The 16,520-nt window shown below is 50.2% G+C and overlaps 1 protein-coding gene across 6 annotated transcripts in view; it reads left to right on the top strand.

Annotated features, from left to right (window-relative positions):
* Positions 1–744: 744 nt before the first annotated feature.
* LPIN1 (lipin 1) overlaps positions 745–16,520 on the top strand; it is a 70,464-nt gene continuing 54,688 nt past the window's right edge. For 2 of the 6 annotated variants that reach the window (XM_069580202.1, XM_069580205.1), the window contains exon 1: positions 745–1,074. The gene's annotated coding sequence lies outside the window, so the exon portion shown is untranslated. Of the gene's footprint in view, positions 1,075–1,318; positions 1,413–3,408; positions 3,610–16,520 lie in introns of those variants that run through there. The other 4 variants (XM_069580207.1, XM_069580203.1, XM_069580206.1 and 1 more) reach the window with 4 other exon arrangements.

Consider the following 16,520-nt stretch of genomic DNA (forward strand, 5'->3'; position numbering starts at 1 on the left):
AGGCTCCCCTGTCCCTGGGATTCTCCAGGGAAGAACACTGGAGTGGGTTGCCATTGCCTTCTCCAATGCATAAAAGTGAAAAGTGAAAGTGAAGTCGCTCAGTCGTGTCTGACTCTTCGCGACCCCATGGACTGCAGCCCACCAGTCCACGGGATTTTCCAGGCAATAGTACTGGAGTGGGGTGCCATCGCCTTCTCACCTGAGTTGGGCAGAAAGCAGCAGGTCCCGGGATTGGCTCAGGGAATCACCTCAGCTCTCCGGGCTGAGTCACAGCTGGGTGATTGCAGACCACAGGGCAGGGGCCCTCTTGGAGGCGGGGCAGGGACTCCTGACTGGCAACATCAGCCGGGCAAGCGCTCCGGGGAATCCAACTCCGCTTGTACTGAAATGTGTGTTTTAGCGTTTTCTTACTGCTTGTTGGGGGAAAAAAAAATTCTCCCTGCAAAAGTCTGGCCTTGTTTAGTTGTTCTGACAGTAATAGGGAGAGCAGGGAAAGATAGCAGACGACCCCCCTACTTCTACCTAGAGCCAGAGGAACTTCGCCAGCGAGCACCAGAAACCCTTCCCGACATGTCTGGGATGGCTGGGAAAAATCTCAAATCTCAAGAGTGGCCAGAACGGGCACTCCTGCTTCCTTCCAAGCAGGACTCTCCCCTCTTCCTTCTGCATCTCAGTAAACAGCACTAAAGGACGGCGAGGGAGGAGGGGCGGGCCGGCTCGGGGACTTCCTGCCAGGGAGGATCCGCCGCCTGGGGCCAGATGGGCTCAGGAAGCTGCCGAGTGGCTCACTCCTCGAAAGGGCCCTCGCACCACCCCGCTGGCCCCGCCCTCCCGCTGGTCCCGCCCCGGGGGCGGGGTCGAAAGATCTCTCGCACCACCCCGCTGGCCCCGCCCTTCCTACTGGCCCTGCCCCTGGGCGGGGCCAGGCAGACTGGGAGCGCGCGGCTGGCTGGGTGTTTGCATACAAAGGCGGCCACGCGCGCGGCTCTGCAGTGTTTGTAGCCGCCTCCGCGCCACGAATCTCCGGTGTCGAGCCCCCTGCGGAGCTGCTGTCCCGGCCCAGCCGCAGCCGAGGTAGGGGGCCACAACCTCTGGGGGAAGCCGGGCCAGGCGGGGCGGGGCGCGGCCCGCAGGGCCGGGTTGGAGGATGCAGCCAGGCCGTAGCGGGCGCGGGCGGGGAGATGCCCCGTCCACCCGGCTTCCCAGACCGCACTCGGTCCCCTGCGGTCCTTCCGGGGCAAGAGATTACGGGGGGAGATGGAGAACAGGCCCAGGGGTCCGGCGGTCTCTTAAGCATCTCTCGGGCCTTCTCCTGCAGGGCTGACCTGACTTTGATCGGCGTGGCGAACTTGAGGGGGGCCCCCCTCCAGCCCCGGACGGCGGGACCAGCCAGCTCCTTCCGGGGAGCGAGGGTGGGTTTTACCTGGGCAGCAAGCAGCCCCTGCTTAGCGTCAGGGACATTTATGAAGCTGTTCGGGGAGGGGGAATTTTAAGGTTTTCTGCTTTGCTGTTGAGGAAACTGAGGCTCAGGGATCTTGACTTACCGGGCCCAAGGTCACACAACCGAGCCGGGTTTGGAATCCGAGTTCTCCTATTACAGCCTGGTCTCTGCTCTGCCGGCTTCTGTACACCTTTCGTGCAGCCGGAGGGGTGCTAGGCCTCCCATCAAATGCCCCTGCAGAATAATGTTATTTGGGGGAAGCCCAGGAAAATGTAGGATGAAAAGTAGTGTTTTGGAAATAACTCTTAAGTGCCATGGAACCGCATTGTGTGTAGATAACTGAAGGGCAGTTTGTGTGGAGGGTAGTTGCTGGAGAAAGCAGCAACCTGAGAAACCTGTCAACCCAGGTTTTGACCACCAAATGGGGACTTAACTAAAACAACTGGCAGTATTGATTCAGAGTTTTTAGAACCTAGTAGTTTCCCCAGGATAACAGGAGTGTTTTGGAAAGATGAGCTTACACACAGTGAGTGTTTTCATGGGAGGGGCCAGGTATTGGGAGGGTGATTGTGAAAGTTACTTTTCATTCCCTGTTCAATAATTTGGGTCTTATGAATTAAAGTAAGCATGTGAGGAACATATAGTAATCAAGAAATAAACACTGCTGAGTCTTGTTGCAAGTGGGGGGATCTTGGGTCTTGAGGGGACCTTGGAAAGGCCCAGGAGGAGTCTTGCCCTGAAAGGGGTGGGGGTGGCCAGCCCAGAAGGAAGGAAGCAAGCCTACCCTCCACCCAGTCAGCTGTGTTCAGGGCCCTGGACCGGAGGGAGGGGGCAGGAGATGAGGGTGATATTTCAAAAGAAGGGCCTGAGGCCAATGGGGCTCACAGGCTGGTACAAAGAACTTGGCTTTGTAGTTTAGCCCTGGAACATGGGCCAAAGACAAATTCTCTGAGTGTCGGCTTCTTCCACTGTGAACTGAAGAGAGAAGCACACCCATTTGCAAGTTATTGTAAAAGTTCCCTGAGATGGGTAAGAGCTCCTAGGACAGAGCGTGGGGTGACCGTGGTCATTGTTATTTTAAGGGATGGACGCAAGGTGCCAGTGAGGAGGGCTATTTGTAGAGTTGAGACAGTCCTGCCTGACACTGTGATCTGGGCTATGAATCACCACTGTGGGACCCCTGGTCCCCTATGAGTCAGCCTCTCTTGGATCCTCACTCTTCTGGGTTCAAGGTCTAAAAGGTACCTAAATGTGATGGATTGATTAGCGAGAGGGTGCCGTTGGGGCTAGCTGAGGCTGCAGGCGGCTCATTCCAGGGAAGGCCTGTTGGCAGGGGCAACTTTTGGAGCATTTTGAGAAAGACCTAGAAGATGGTGGTTCATTTGTGACCCTGAGGCTGGTGGTTTGACCTGCGGACACTTCAACTTCCTCTGTGTGACCGGGGTGTGAGAACCCGGAGCTGTCACGGTGACAAGGAACACGCAAGGCTGGGATGCAGGGTCAGCGTTGGGGTGGATGCCCGGGGAGGGTGGGAGAAGTCCCACGTGTTATGTGTTACTGAACCCTGGCCAGGTTTCCTAGATAAGCTCACTGGGACTCGGAATGGGATTTGGGAAGAGAAGCTGAGCAAAGCCCGAACAAGCCCTTCAGTGATTTGACACGCTTTCAGTGTATAGGTGACTCCGGCTGCCTGTTTGGTGGCTGTCTGTGAAATGGGAGCTTTCCAAGCTGTGAGCAGTGGATTTGGAGAGAGAGCCAGGGCCGCACACCTGCTTGGGTTCCTGGCCGCAGGTCCAGCTTGGGGGACATGGCAGGCGGGAGTGGCACAGCCTCTTGACAGTGGGACAGCCTCTTGATGGTGGGAGGGGGCTGTCAGGGAGCCCGTGACCTGCCCCGCCTCTTTCGTGTGTCCCCCCACTTCCCTGTGTTCCCCTGCTGCTTCCTCTTCCCATGCCTCCCCTCTTCTCCCCACCTTTGACTTAACAAACAAGAAGTGAGAAGCAGCTGGAGTTTCTGCCTGCAGAGAGCCCTGGCTCAGAACACAGTAATTTTTTCACAGAGCAGCTTGCGACCCACTGGCCCTGAAATCAGTTTTGTGGGCCCATGGGCATTTTTAAAAAAAATGAAATAAGAGAAGAAAAGAAAATATTGGACCCAGGCATACTAAGGTTAGATATTGTTCTGTGAAACTTGTTTTAGCTTGACATGTCTGTGTGAGCTCTGATGGAGGGAAGAAGGGTGTGTGAGACCCAGTGCTTGGTGTGTGGGGAGGGGCCTGCGTGTGTCAGGGGCTGGCCCCCAGCAGTCCGGCTGGGGTGTGGCCTGGGGTGGTCCAGCTGGAGGGAAGGTAGGAGCAAACGCTCAGGGGCCCAGGGCTCAGTTCGGAGAGGATGTTGTTCTGGTGATTGCAACCACATCCCTCAACCCACTAAGCAGGTTTGAAATTCCTGTAACACTTTTTCCCTGGTGCTGAGTGCTGTGCTTTCCAGAAAAAGGCTACCACCGGTTGTTGGGGCAGAGTCCTGACTCCAGATCCACAGCCTGTTTGCTCCTAAGAGCGCCCACAGACCCCGCTGGCCCAGCTGCGGGGACAGGACTAGCCGGTTTACACTGTGTGCCTTGTTCCTAAAGGTCCAGCATCTCCTTGGACACATGTCTTCTCTCTTTTTGGCGAAATCCTCCTGTTCTCAATAGGCATCCACCTCTGGTTGACAAAAGATAGAAGCAGCAAGGGTCCTGGGATATAACCGGGCTCTTAACTTGCCAGTGAACTCTGCGTCGGCCCAGACTGTGGCTCAGTCTTGGGGTTCCCTTTGACTCAGACTTTTTGGACAAAATGGAAGTGTATGCCCAGCCTATTGAAATCTAACCATACCTTTCTGGTATTTCTGTATTAATTTTAATCAGTGGAATTCTTTGCCCTTGACTTTTTGGGAGGATATGATTTAAATAGTTGACATCGGCAAAGTGCTGTCAGGCTGCAATCTTAGTTTTCGGTCCAGCCTTTGGACCCTTTGTGACCACAGGGTAGCACCTGGCTTTGGTTTGGCTGTACACTTGGAAAAGAACTTCTCGTGTACCACCTCATACCCATCCCAGGGGGCAGGTGCTGTTAGGATTGTCCGTCTTAACAGATATGAGATTGAGTGGCTTAGAGAGTGGTCAGTTGCTCATGGTCACAGCTTAGCAGGTGGGGAGCTGGGATGTGAAGGCCAGTGTCTCTCTCCAGGCCCCGAACTCTTATCCCTGAGCTGTAGGCAGCACTTGGGAGGATCCAGGTGGTATTTAGCCACCTCCTTTCCATGAGTTGCTGAGGGGAGGGGACAAGGGTCAGGCAGAAGTCCCACAGTGGTGCTTTCTTTTTGGCCAAGACACAGACCTGGACAGAGGGCCCTTGCAGGTGTATAAAGAGAGGCTACACGGTCCTGTGTTTCATTCCTGAGTTAGTGGTGAAGAGCTGAGGGTGCTTTGCGCTTTGTGTGCTAAGTCACTTCAGTCCTGTCCAGCTCTTTGTGATCCCATGGACTATAGCCCTCAGGGCTCCCCTGTCCAGAGGATTCTCCAAGCAAGAATACTGGAGTGGTTTGCCATTTCCTCTTCCAGGGCATCGGGGTCTAAACCGGGGCCTGTTTTGCCCAGCACGTTGGCCACTGACTAGTTCAGCTGCCCCACCTCCCTCCACCACCCCCAGGCCTTTTGTACTCCTTGGCAGGGACCTGAGAACACTCATCACATGGGATTATAAGATCTGAGCATTGCAAAATCCCAGTGCTGGAGATGGTCACCCATCTGACCTCTCCGACCAAAGCAGGTCTCTGCCCCTCCATTGTCCCCTCCTGTCTCAGCAGTTTCAAGGATGGGTGGGGGGGACCTTGATACCCAGCAGGCCAGAGTTTGCCATCTTCCCCCTAGGTCTCTGAGGTCATTAAAAATTAATGCTAAAGCAGTACATGACTATGTAATAAAAATCCAGAAATGAAAACTGTGGAAGTATTTGTGATGAAAAGTGAAGGCCTTCTCTTCATCCCCAGGGGTGAGCCTGTGAACTTTGATGGTACACACATCAGTCCATCATTTTTGTGCATGTCGGAATAGGTGTAAATGTAATTCTTTAAAGTGATTTCATATGATAAATATATTTGTACCTTTTTCACATAGTATATACATCTTTTCCTGTTATTAATAGTATTTGGGGAACCCTTCTCTGTTTCTTTGTTTTATCTTTTCACATCCTAATAATTCTCAATTATATGGTTTGAGTGGTCCCCAATTTACTTAACCAAAGTCCTGTGGATATTTGTTTCTAATTTTCCTCATTATAATCAGGGCCATAATTACTGTTTTGTGCATGGGTCTTGTAGCAGAATTGCCGGAGTTTGCTGGTGTGTGCAAAAAAGACAACAGCTGTTGCCACAGTACTCACCCCATTTATTACCCCACCAGCAGGGAATGGTGAGCATTTGTTTTTTCCCCATTCACCAGCCTTCAGGTTTTACAAAATGCTTTGATTTTGGACTATTGAAAGGCCATCTTGGATTTGCATATCTTAAATTACGAATAGAATTGAATATCTTCTCATACCTCATTGACCCTGTGGACTTCTTTCTCTATCAACTCTCTTTGCTCATTATTCTGTTGGGTTGGTCTGAGGCCCTCTTAAATTAGTCTTAATATTCTACAGGTGAATGAAATTAGTAAAGCAGTGGGGTTACGAGAGCTGTGGCTGGGGTGTTGAATTTGGGCACCAGTTCCACCGAAACCATGTTCTTGACAGTTCTGCGAATCCTGGAGAAGGATTCTGCCAGTTTTAGATGAAATGCTGATGTTTCTGATGTAGCAGTGAGGTGAGAAGTCATGAGACCTCCATTACTTCATTGTGTTAGCAGCCCTGCCCTGGGGAACCATAGGAGCCTGGGGTAACTGGTGCGTTGTGCATCGGCTCTGTGCCTGGAGTGTGGGGCTCTCCTGCCGGGTGGGGCCCTTAAAGGAGGAGAGGAAACCTGCGCCGTCTCTCTCTCTCTTTCCTGTGTGTCTGGAGTTGCTGTAGGTGTCCGCTTTCCTGACGCATTTCTACAGGGTGACAGCTCGTTGCATCCCAGATGCACACACTCCCCACGCTTCCTGTGGTACCCTGCATCCTGCAGGATGGCCTGCAGCCCAACTGCGATGGGCAGGACTACTTAATGCAGAGCAGGCTTTGGTGCCGGGACACCAGGGCTGGCTGGATTTGCTGCTTCATCATTTGTCAGGAAGTCTTAGTCTGACCTGCAAGCTCTTCAAGGCATCGCAAGCTTTTCTGGTGAATTTTTCTACTATTGGACCAGTGTCTCCTGAAAAACACTGGCCTGCCTGTAAAGTCCCTGAATCACACTGAGCACTGGTGGACACAGGAGTTTGCTCTCTTGTGTAGGAAGTTTCAGGCTTCCCAGATGGCTCAGTGTTAAGAAATCCACCTGCCAATGCAGGAGATGCGAGTTTGATTGCTGGGTTGGGAAGATGCCCTGGGGTAGGAAATGGTATTCCAGGCCAGTATTCTTGACTGGAAAATTCCATGGACAGAGAAGCCTGGCGGGTTACAGTCTATGGTGTTGCAAAGAGTCGGACATGACCGAGCACACGCTTGTCTGTAAGAAGTTTCTCTTTGGGGTCTGTTCACAATGGTCGGACTAACACATGGAGCATCTGCTGGTGGTCTCACTTGGTCCCGGCTGGCTGGGAGGGGAGGGACTAACCATCCCCGCCCCCCCCCCCCCCCGGTGCCGACACCGTGCTGTCACTGAGGCCGGGTAGGGGGCAAGAGTGGGGATGAAACGCCCACACCTGGGCTTCCAGTCTGGCATTGTTTCTCCTGCATCACTCTGCACCAAAGTCATACTTCCTTTTTTGTCATCTATATGTAATTTATCACCCTTGCCAGCTGATAACTATCAATGCATAGGGGCTCTGAGAAGAAGACTTCCTCTTTGCCGTTAATAGAAATAGCAAGAGGAAGATGTGCTATTTATAAACAAATTTCATTTTCACATAAGTCATATTAGTCATCATATCGTTTTGGAATTTCTTGGGAATTGTCTTTTTTTTTTTTTTTTTCCATGCTTTGTATGAAAGCCAGCGTTTATCCCATAACCTCTCAGGTGGATGTGGTCCTGGCCAGTCCCGAAGCAGCACCCGTCTGTTTTGTTGCTCAAAGCTGAGCAGACCTTGGATTTGGACCCTAGACATGGGGGCACAGTTGAATATGCTCAGAGGAGATCAGCCAGGGTTGGTGAGTGGAGGCCCCCCACCGTCCCTCTGAGACCCGGCTCCGGTGTTAGGGCACAAGGGGTCATCCTCAGAGGAAGGAGACATCCCAGGGCTTCAGGAAGCTACAGGGAGAACTCCCAGGAGGCAGATTCTGTCGTGTCCTTGAGGATGAAGGGTCTGAGTGAAAAGCCAGGTGGCTTACTTACTCCCAGTGGCTGAGGCTCACTCTCCCAGAGCAAATTCTTCACCATTCACAAAGGTTATAAAGGACATCCATGTTCAGTTAGTTGTTCAATAACTGAGCCAGTTAAGATACAAGACTTTCAGTGTCTCAGGACAGGAATTAAGTCTTGGCTGGTGCCAAGCCCAGCGCTGGGCACAGGTGAGTGAGTGTGTGACTGGGTGAGAGGGGAGTGGGCGTGGGCAGGAAGGTATCGGCTAGTTGCTCACCAGCCCTCAGAAACGACTTGAGGTGTAGATCTGGATAAAGAGGAGAAGATTTTATCCATGGATATTCAATTTAGATGTTTTTTTCTTTTACTAGTAAATTATTTGCCCTTTTTCTTTGTTAGCTCAAAAGTGATGAGACCCTGTCCAGATCTGTAAGAGGCATGGCCCTGATTGTCAGCCGGTGGCAGGGCTCTGCCCAGCCTATGTACCCGCCCCCTGGCGTCTTCTGATTACCCGCGTGTGCCACCTGGAGAGGTGGGAGGATGAGACTGGTCTGCTGCTGCTTGACCCATCAGCAAGCACAGACGGACCTCTGGCGCAGGCAGACGAGTTTCCAAACCAGGAAATCAAGCTCTTAAAATGTACCATTGTGGCTGAGTTTGGCCTCCCCATTGGAGAAGTGAATAGGTTTCACACTGCTGTGCGTTATACCCTCCCGTGTATATAATTTAAGGTCTGCGTGCTGCCCCGTATGTAGTTTGGACTGTCAAGTCTTGGGGAGCTTGACAGCATTGTCCCAGTGCTGGATAGAGGTTCAGTGTGAATTTGGATGGTGCGTCCACCTCATCCAGCCCAAGTTATATAAACTGTAACAGCTTCCTTTTCTGCATAATGGGAAAATCATATCCCTTGCATCGTTCTGATAACTAAGCAAACGATTTAAACTCTTTGTTACTACCACCATCTTCTGGATGGTGTGCCAGCCGTAGTGGCGTGTGAAAATGGGCAGCGGGTTTGAAGGTTTGTGGCACACTGGCTTGCCACCGTGCTGTCGTTGCCTCATGCTGCCCGTGAACTCAGTGGATGTGGAGAGGTCTCTCAGATGCACATCTATAACCAGAGTAGCTGGCAGGCTAGAACTTTGACCCCCAGTGGAGCATTAGCTGGTTGGGTGTCTGGGGCTGCAGTCCTGCTGTTGATAACAGCAACGCAAAACCAGGGGATGTTGCGTCAATTTTCCAATCAGGACTTGCCCTGCGTGTGCCTTAAGCCCAGAGTCCACACCTGCTGTCGGGGGAGAGGTGACAGAGTGCACTTTTGTCTCTGTGCACACAGGCTGGCTCCTGGAAGTGATGACTCATTCTGGGGACGAGTGTGCCAAAGATGTCTCCAGTCACAAACTGATGAAAGGAGGGTTTTTGACCTTTTAGGCCTTGAGGACTGTGGGGGCAGGTTTTGGATTTACCTTTTAAGCAGCCCTGAGGGTAAGGGTAGGCAAGGCGGGGTGTGGATGCCTGTGAAAATAACACACCTAGAGCCTACAGCCGAGTCTGACTTATCTAGCTACTTGCTCAAGAAAGAAATGACAGTAACCACTCACTTTTCATCCTGTGCTTTGCAAGGGCAAAGACCTTTTCAAAGTTATCATCTTGTTCAGCGCTTTTGATGACAGCTGGTAAGTCAGCTGGGGGAGACCTGGCCTCCGGCACAGAGCTCCTCAATGCTGGAGGAAGTAGTCAAGTCCGGGCCTCCTGACCCCTGTCCACTAAAAAAAAAAAAAAATACATGCACAACCTAAAACCTGAGAGTTACGTTTTATTTGGTGACCTTACTGAGGGCTTTCCTGATAGCTCAGTTGGTGAAGAATCCCCCTGCAACTCAGGAGACCCCGATTTGATTCCTGGGTCAGGAAGATCTGCTGGAGAAAGGATTGGCTACCCACTCCAGTATTTTTGGGCTTCCCTTGTGGCTCAGATGGTAAAGAATCCTCCTGCAATGCCGGAGACCTGTGATCCCTGGGTTGGGAAGATCCCCTGAGAAGGGAAAAGCTATCCACTCCAGTATTCTGGCCTGGAGAATTCCATGGACTGCATAGTCCATGGGGTTGGAAAGAGTAACTTTCACTTTCACCTGAGGACTATAATCTAGGTGTTCTAGAGAGGAGAGGGAGGATCCAGGATATATAGGAAGTTTTTGCTGGGAAAAAAATGTAGTTGAATATGAAGGATCACTGCTAATCACACAAAAAATAGTCATGTCAAGTTAATGATTTCAGTGCTCATCTGTGTACAGGAAGGTAGGTGCAGGAGTCTGGCTCCTTGAAGTGATTCCCTTGATATGCATCTTAATTGCCTACAGGGGTATTGTTTTTCTCTATCCTGAGTTCTTCTCAGGGTGCACCGCTGGGCTGCTGCAGTGGCTGATGGCTTGATTGGGGGCAACCTTTATTATTCACCCGAGTGGCAGGCAGTGTTGTTTGTTTACTGAAATGGAAGGCAACATTTTTTTGTTGTTGTTCACACCCCTGATTTTGTGCAGTTTCTGTTTTTTTTTAGACTAATCCTTATCTTCTGTGGCCTGTGTGCTGCAAGAAATGCGTAGTGAGCCTGTTATCTAAACTGTGTTTGCAGTGAATGTTGTTTGGGGCATTGTCTTCATTAGTTTTGTGTTCCTGGGAGAGGACAATTCCCATTTTCTTAATTTCTTCTACTTTTTGAATTTTAGTACTGCTCCGCCCATACCCATACCTGCTAAGCTACTTTGCGGTGGTGTGTGCACATCTGGAATTTTTTGTGATGGGACAAAATAATTCCAAAACAAATCCCTCTCCCCTGTACAACTGCTCTCTTCACCCTCCAAACAATCCCTACAAGAATAAAAAAGCAACTCTAAACTCCTGGTTTCTTGCTGGAGATAAAAACTTGATTTCATAAAGTTGTTATGACCAAGTCATAGAATCATGAACTCAGAACCCCATTCTTGAATTCCCTTTACAGACTCTTCATCAGATCATGGTTTAGACTCTTTGCATGCCCCCATTAATGGTGAGCTCCCCACCCCACCCCCCAGAATGAGTCAGTTCTCTTAGAAGCTTGGTCTTACAGACTGTGCTTTCCATCCTGGCTCTGGAATGGCCTGTCTGTAATTCCAACTTTCTTTACAATCTCTGGTCACCTGGGTAGTACTGGGATGCCCTGTGAACATGTGCTGAATGTTGTTATCTGGCTTTTAGAACGAGACGATTGCCATCTGTTTTGCTAAAGCAAAACTGATTTTTCTGTAACTGGGCCTCACACATTTATTGGGCTTTCCTGGTAGCTTAGTGGGTGAAGAATCTGCCTGCCAACACAGGAGACGCAGGTTTGATCTTTGGGTCAGGAAGATTCCTGGAGGAGGAAGTGGCAGCCCACTCCAGTATTCTTGCCTGAAAAATCCCATGGACAGAGGAACCTGGTGGGCTATCGTCCAAAGGGTGGCAAAGAGTCAGACACAGCTGAGCATGCACGTTGGCTGTGTCACTCATTTATACCAGTTCTGTCCAGTGGGATGGGATGGGAAGGCAGCGCTGTGCTCAGCAGGACAGGGAAGACTAGGGGTTCCACCTGGGCCCCTATCCTCACTGTGGCTTACCAGTTGAGCTACCCAGAATGCCACACAAACCCGGTGCCCCAGTTCCTTGTTGGAAATGGGGTAGTGATGTTAGTTCTGAGTATGCTTAGATCTTCAGCAGATTAGTCCACCTAGGCAAAGGAGTTCTGTATGTTGTGAAGTGCTGTACAGATGTTGAGTGGAAGCTTGTGTGGCCTTTCGCCTGGGATTCGGGAAGAAGTGACATTAGCCAGTAGTGGTTTGCTAAGGGCTTGTTTGCACCATCTATCAGATGGGATGGGTGCTGAGGGCTTTGGAGTGTTCCTTGCTCCCCAAAGCTTCCCTTGTGGCTCAGCTGGTAAAGAATCTGCTTACAATGTGGGAGACCTGGGTTTGATCCCTGGGTTGGGAAGATCCCCTGGAGAAGGCTACCCACTCCAGTATTCTGGCCTGGAGAATTCCATGGAGTGTGTAGTCCATGGGGTCGCAAAGAGTCAGGTACGACTGAGTGACTTTTATTTCACTTGCTCCCCAAAGACAGCAGGCACCCGTCATGGTTTTCCAAGTTCACGTAAACCTTTCTCAACAAGCATCATTTTGTCTTCTCACCTCCGCTTATTACCCTTGGAGTTCCTGGTGGTTGTGTCAGGTAAGAAGGTTGCACTTCCTGGCTACATTTTGCAGCTCCCAGCAGAGCCTCTCGGAAAAACTAGGTTCAGTCTCGTCGGACAGAAAGTTAACCTCATACACGCTGCAGAACTTGTTTTCTCAGAGAGCCTGAAATTCTGTTTCACTGTGGACATCCTTTCTAAGATGGTCCTCAGGTTAGCCTTTGCTGGAACGCGAGTGTAGGGAGGGATTTGTTTTCAGTACTTCTCTTTCATTTGCGTCTCAGATGTTTCCTCATTTCTCTTTGTGTGATGACCTGCCTCCTCATTCCTCAGGAAAGCACTAGGATATCGTGCCCACCCATGTGGCCATGACCGCCCCGAGGTCGGCTGGGCCCTGGTAAGCGGAGCCCCCCGCCTCTGGCACAGCTCCGCACCCTCCTACCTGCCACCACTCCCGTCCTCTTCTGCCGTGATGGGTACCAGGAGGATACAGGCGTCCCTCTGTGCCCTGGTCCTTCACTCTGAGCCGTGCATCTGTTTCAGTGTTCTAACAGTAGGATGCAGGCAGCTTGGATGGTACCTCCTCTATTTCCACTAAACCAATGCAAAAGTGTCCCCAACCAATGAAGCAGTTTCACTTGTTGGAAGAAAGTCACCGTATAGATTAAATTCAATCAGGTCATTTCAGAGGTACTTCGCTTAATGGACAAATAGAAGAGATGAGGCTCCCAGCAAATGCTGAAGAATGGAGTCAACAGCAGTCTGGGAAGTAATTCAAACGTGGTCATGTGTGTCCGCAGCATTTCCTGGGTCCCTGGGATGGGCCCAGTGCCATGTGAGGGGCTGGGCGCCCCGAGATGAGCAGGCCCCTCCCTGCCCTCAAGGAGGGCAGACAGCTTGGTGAATGGGGTCTCTCCAGCCGCTGGACAAATGCTGGCCCAAGTTTATCAGGTCTCTCCAGCTGGACAAATGACAACCTAGACAAGTGACAACCTGTGTTTTATCAAGCCGCTGCTCAGGATAGGAGGAGAGGGGATCAGCTGACCAGGAGAGCCCGGAGGGAGGTTCAGTTCACAGAACAGTGAGTTAATGTGGGTGTGGAGATGGATGAGGTAGCCTGACACGCAGGCGAAGACACAGAAGAGGCAATGGGACGTGGATTAAGGAGTGACTCTTGTGGAGTAGAACTCTTATGGAGCTTAGAGAGCTTAAAGAAAGAAGTGTCGAGGTGAGGAACGTTAAACAAAAATGGTGATTCTGAGGGTAGTGTCCACTGAGACAGCTCTGCACTCTCTTTGACCTATGCTAAGGTGAGGTTTCTCAGCCCCGAGTCTTGACCCACTATCCTTCCTGGGGCGGAGTATCTCCAGATTGGATGTTGCCTGTCATAACATCACATGTCTTTGGGTACGCCCATAAGATGAAAATGGAGAAACTTACCTTGTAGATAATGTGCCTTTGATAATAGTCTCATTGAGAGAACTAGAAGGGGAATTAATTAAAATCACTTTTATACATTTGCATAATAAATGAATGGACCTGATTCCTGAATTTTGAGTAAGGAGGTTGGCCTGAAATAATTCAGAGGCCCATATTAGTTTTAGTAATTGATGCTTTTCAGGCTGAAGATGCTCTGTTGATTACGTTGCAGATGGAACCCCTTGTGGGAATACACTTTCGGGTTTTTGTGTTCCATGTATGTTATCTATTGGGGTCTAACACAAGCGCTGCTGCGGTTTCTAACTTATGGAAGAGTATTCAGAAAGACAGTATTCCAGTGGCGTGGAATAATCTTAGAAAGTTAGTTGTGTTCCAGGAGGTCAACCTGGAAGTTGGCACGTTGAGAAAAATATATTTACCAGTTTGTTAACCTCAGAGTTAAGCACAGCATAGAGAACCTGAGTTTGGCAGGAGGCGTATCTTTCTGTTTTTTTGAGGTCTGGCTCAGCTTTCCTCGAAAACCCTTTGCATGAGGGTTAAAGGAATCCCATTTCGAGCGGTAAGTGAAGGCTTGTCAGGTGGAGCAGGCAGCTCCTGCCAGATCCAAAGATTAAAATCGAGAGATCAAAAAGTGCCTTGGAGTGGGGTGAGTGGAGAGCAGGGTTCTCAGAGCTGTTCAGCTGGAAATTTCAGCCTTTGTTTTGTGTACAGGTTCTGCTTATCTCTGGCTGCTTCTTGAGGTTCCGAAGGCAATTTCTTCTTGAGGGCACACACCCGCTCCTGGCCTTCTCCTGTCCTGTCTCAGAGGACACCACGGCTGGAGGGAGGTGAACGGGGGTCGGCAGGGGACTCTGGCTGGCCTGGCTTCTTCACCAGCAAATTAGCTTCTTCCTTGAGGCTTTGACTTCTGATGGAGCTGACAGAAGTGAAACTTGAAAAGCGGTGCCTAGCCGGGTGGCTCCTATATTCGGTACCTACTCACCAGCTCAGTTGATATAGCATCTGCCTGCAATGCAGGAGACCCTGGTTCAATTCCTGGGTTGGCAAGATCTGCTGGAGAAAGGATAGCCTACCCATTCCAGTGTCCTTGGGCTTCCCTTGTGGCTCAGCTGGTAAAGAATCCGCCTGCAATGTGGGAGACCTGGGTTCGATCCCTGCGTTGGGAAGATCCCCTGGAGAAGGGAACAGCTACCCACTCCAGTATACTGGCCTGGAGAATTCCATGGAATATGTAGTCCATGGGGTTGCAAAGAGTCGGACACGACAGAGTGACTTTCACTTTCACTCACCAGCATGTATTTAGGAGGAGACCTTGGAGGAGCAGAAGGTCAAGCAGAGCGTGGCTGCTTCCAGCCAGCCTGTGCTTCTTGGTCAAGCAGATGCTGGAGGTGACCTGGGTCCACTTTCTCCCCTTGGTCTCCTGGACCCAGTCTGTCACTCAAAGAAACTTTTAATTTTTAAAATATAGTTTTATAGTCTTTATTGAATTTATCATAATATTGCTCTTGTTTTATGTCTTGGTTTTTTTGGCATGTGGGGTCTTAGCTCCCCAACTAAGGATCAAACCCACACCCTCTGCTTTGAAAGGTGAAGTCTTAACCACTGGACTGCCTGGGAAGTCCCTCCAAGAAACTTTTTATCTGTGTTGTAAATTAAAAAAAAAAAATTGGTAAAATACACGACATAAAATCCAGTCTTTTAACCAATTTTAAGTGAACAGCTCAATAGACTCAATACAAGTACACGTACGTGGCTGTGCATTCACACAGTAGACGGTCACTGTCCAGCTCCAGAGCTCTTCTCACCTTGCGCACCTGAAGCTCTGTCCCCATGAAACACGAACTTCCTTCACCCTGCCCCCACCCCTGGTAATCGCCATTCTGCCTTCTGCTTCTGTGGCTTTATCTGCTGCGGATACCTTGTACGAGGATCACACAGTATTTGTCCTTTGGTGACTGGTGTATGTCGCTTACCATAATGCCCTCAAGGTTCAGCCAAGCTGTAGCATGTGTCAGAATTTCATTCCTTTTGGAGACTGAATAACGTTCCATTGTGTGTATCATACTGCATTTTGTTTATCCGTTCATCCATCGATGGCCAGTTGGATTGTTTTTACCTTTTGGCTGTTGGGAATAATGTTGGTATAAACACAGATATATCTCTTTGAGACCTTGCTTTCCATTCTCTTGGCTGTGTACTCAGAAGTGGAATTGCTGGGTCATAGGGTAGGTCTGTTCATGGGGTTTTCAAGGCAAGAATACTGAAGTGGTTTGCCATTCCCTTCTCCAGTGGACCACGTTTCGTCAGAACTCTCCACCATGACCTTTCCGTCTTGGGTGGCCTTACATGAGACATGGCTCATCGTTTCATTGAGTTGGGCAAGGCTGTGATCCAGGTGATTAGTTTTCTGTGATTGTGGTTTCCATTTTGTCTGCCCTCTGATGGGTAAGGATAAGAGGCTTGTGGAAGCTTCCTGATGGGAGGAACTGGCTGTGGGGACGACAGAGGATGAGATGGTTGGATGGCATCACCTACTTGATGGACATGAGTTTGAGCAAGTTCTGAGAGTTGGTGATGGACAGGGAAGCCTGGCGTGCTGCAGTCCATGGGGTCACAAAGAGTCGGACATGACTGAGCAACTGAACTGAACTGAGGGTAGGTCTATTTTAAATTTTTCTGAGGAATCACCATGCTGTGTTTTATAGCTGTACCCTATACCCTCTGATAGTGTATGTAGGTTCCATATTCTTTACATCCTCACCTGTGCATGTTTTTTCCTGCTTTTTAGGCAGTAGTCATCCTAATGAGGCAAGAGATAGATGGGCCTCCGGCAAGGCATTTACAACTGGCCTCCTGTTTACATTTCTCTGGGGTGAGAAAAGATGGACTTCAGGCAAGATACTTAGAACTAGCCTCCTGTTTGCATTTCCTGAGACAGGAGATAGGTGGGCTCCAGGTTAGATATTTACGACCAGCCTCCTATTTGCACTTGGAGATGGAAATAACAGAAACAGTATAAAGAGCCA

This window comes from Ovis canadensis, chromosome 3 (assembly GCF_042477335.2).
Source record: "Ovis canadensis isolate MfBH-ARS-UI-01 breed Bighorn chromosome 3, ARS-UI_OviCan_v2, whole genome shotgun sequence".
In the NCBI taxonomy this organism is placed as follows: domain Eukaryota; kingdom Metazoa; phylum Chordata; class Mammalia; order Artiodactyla; family Bovidae; genus Ovis; species Ovis canadensis.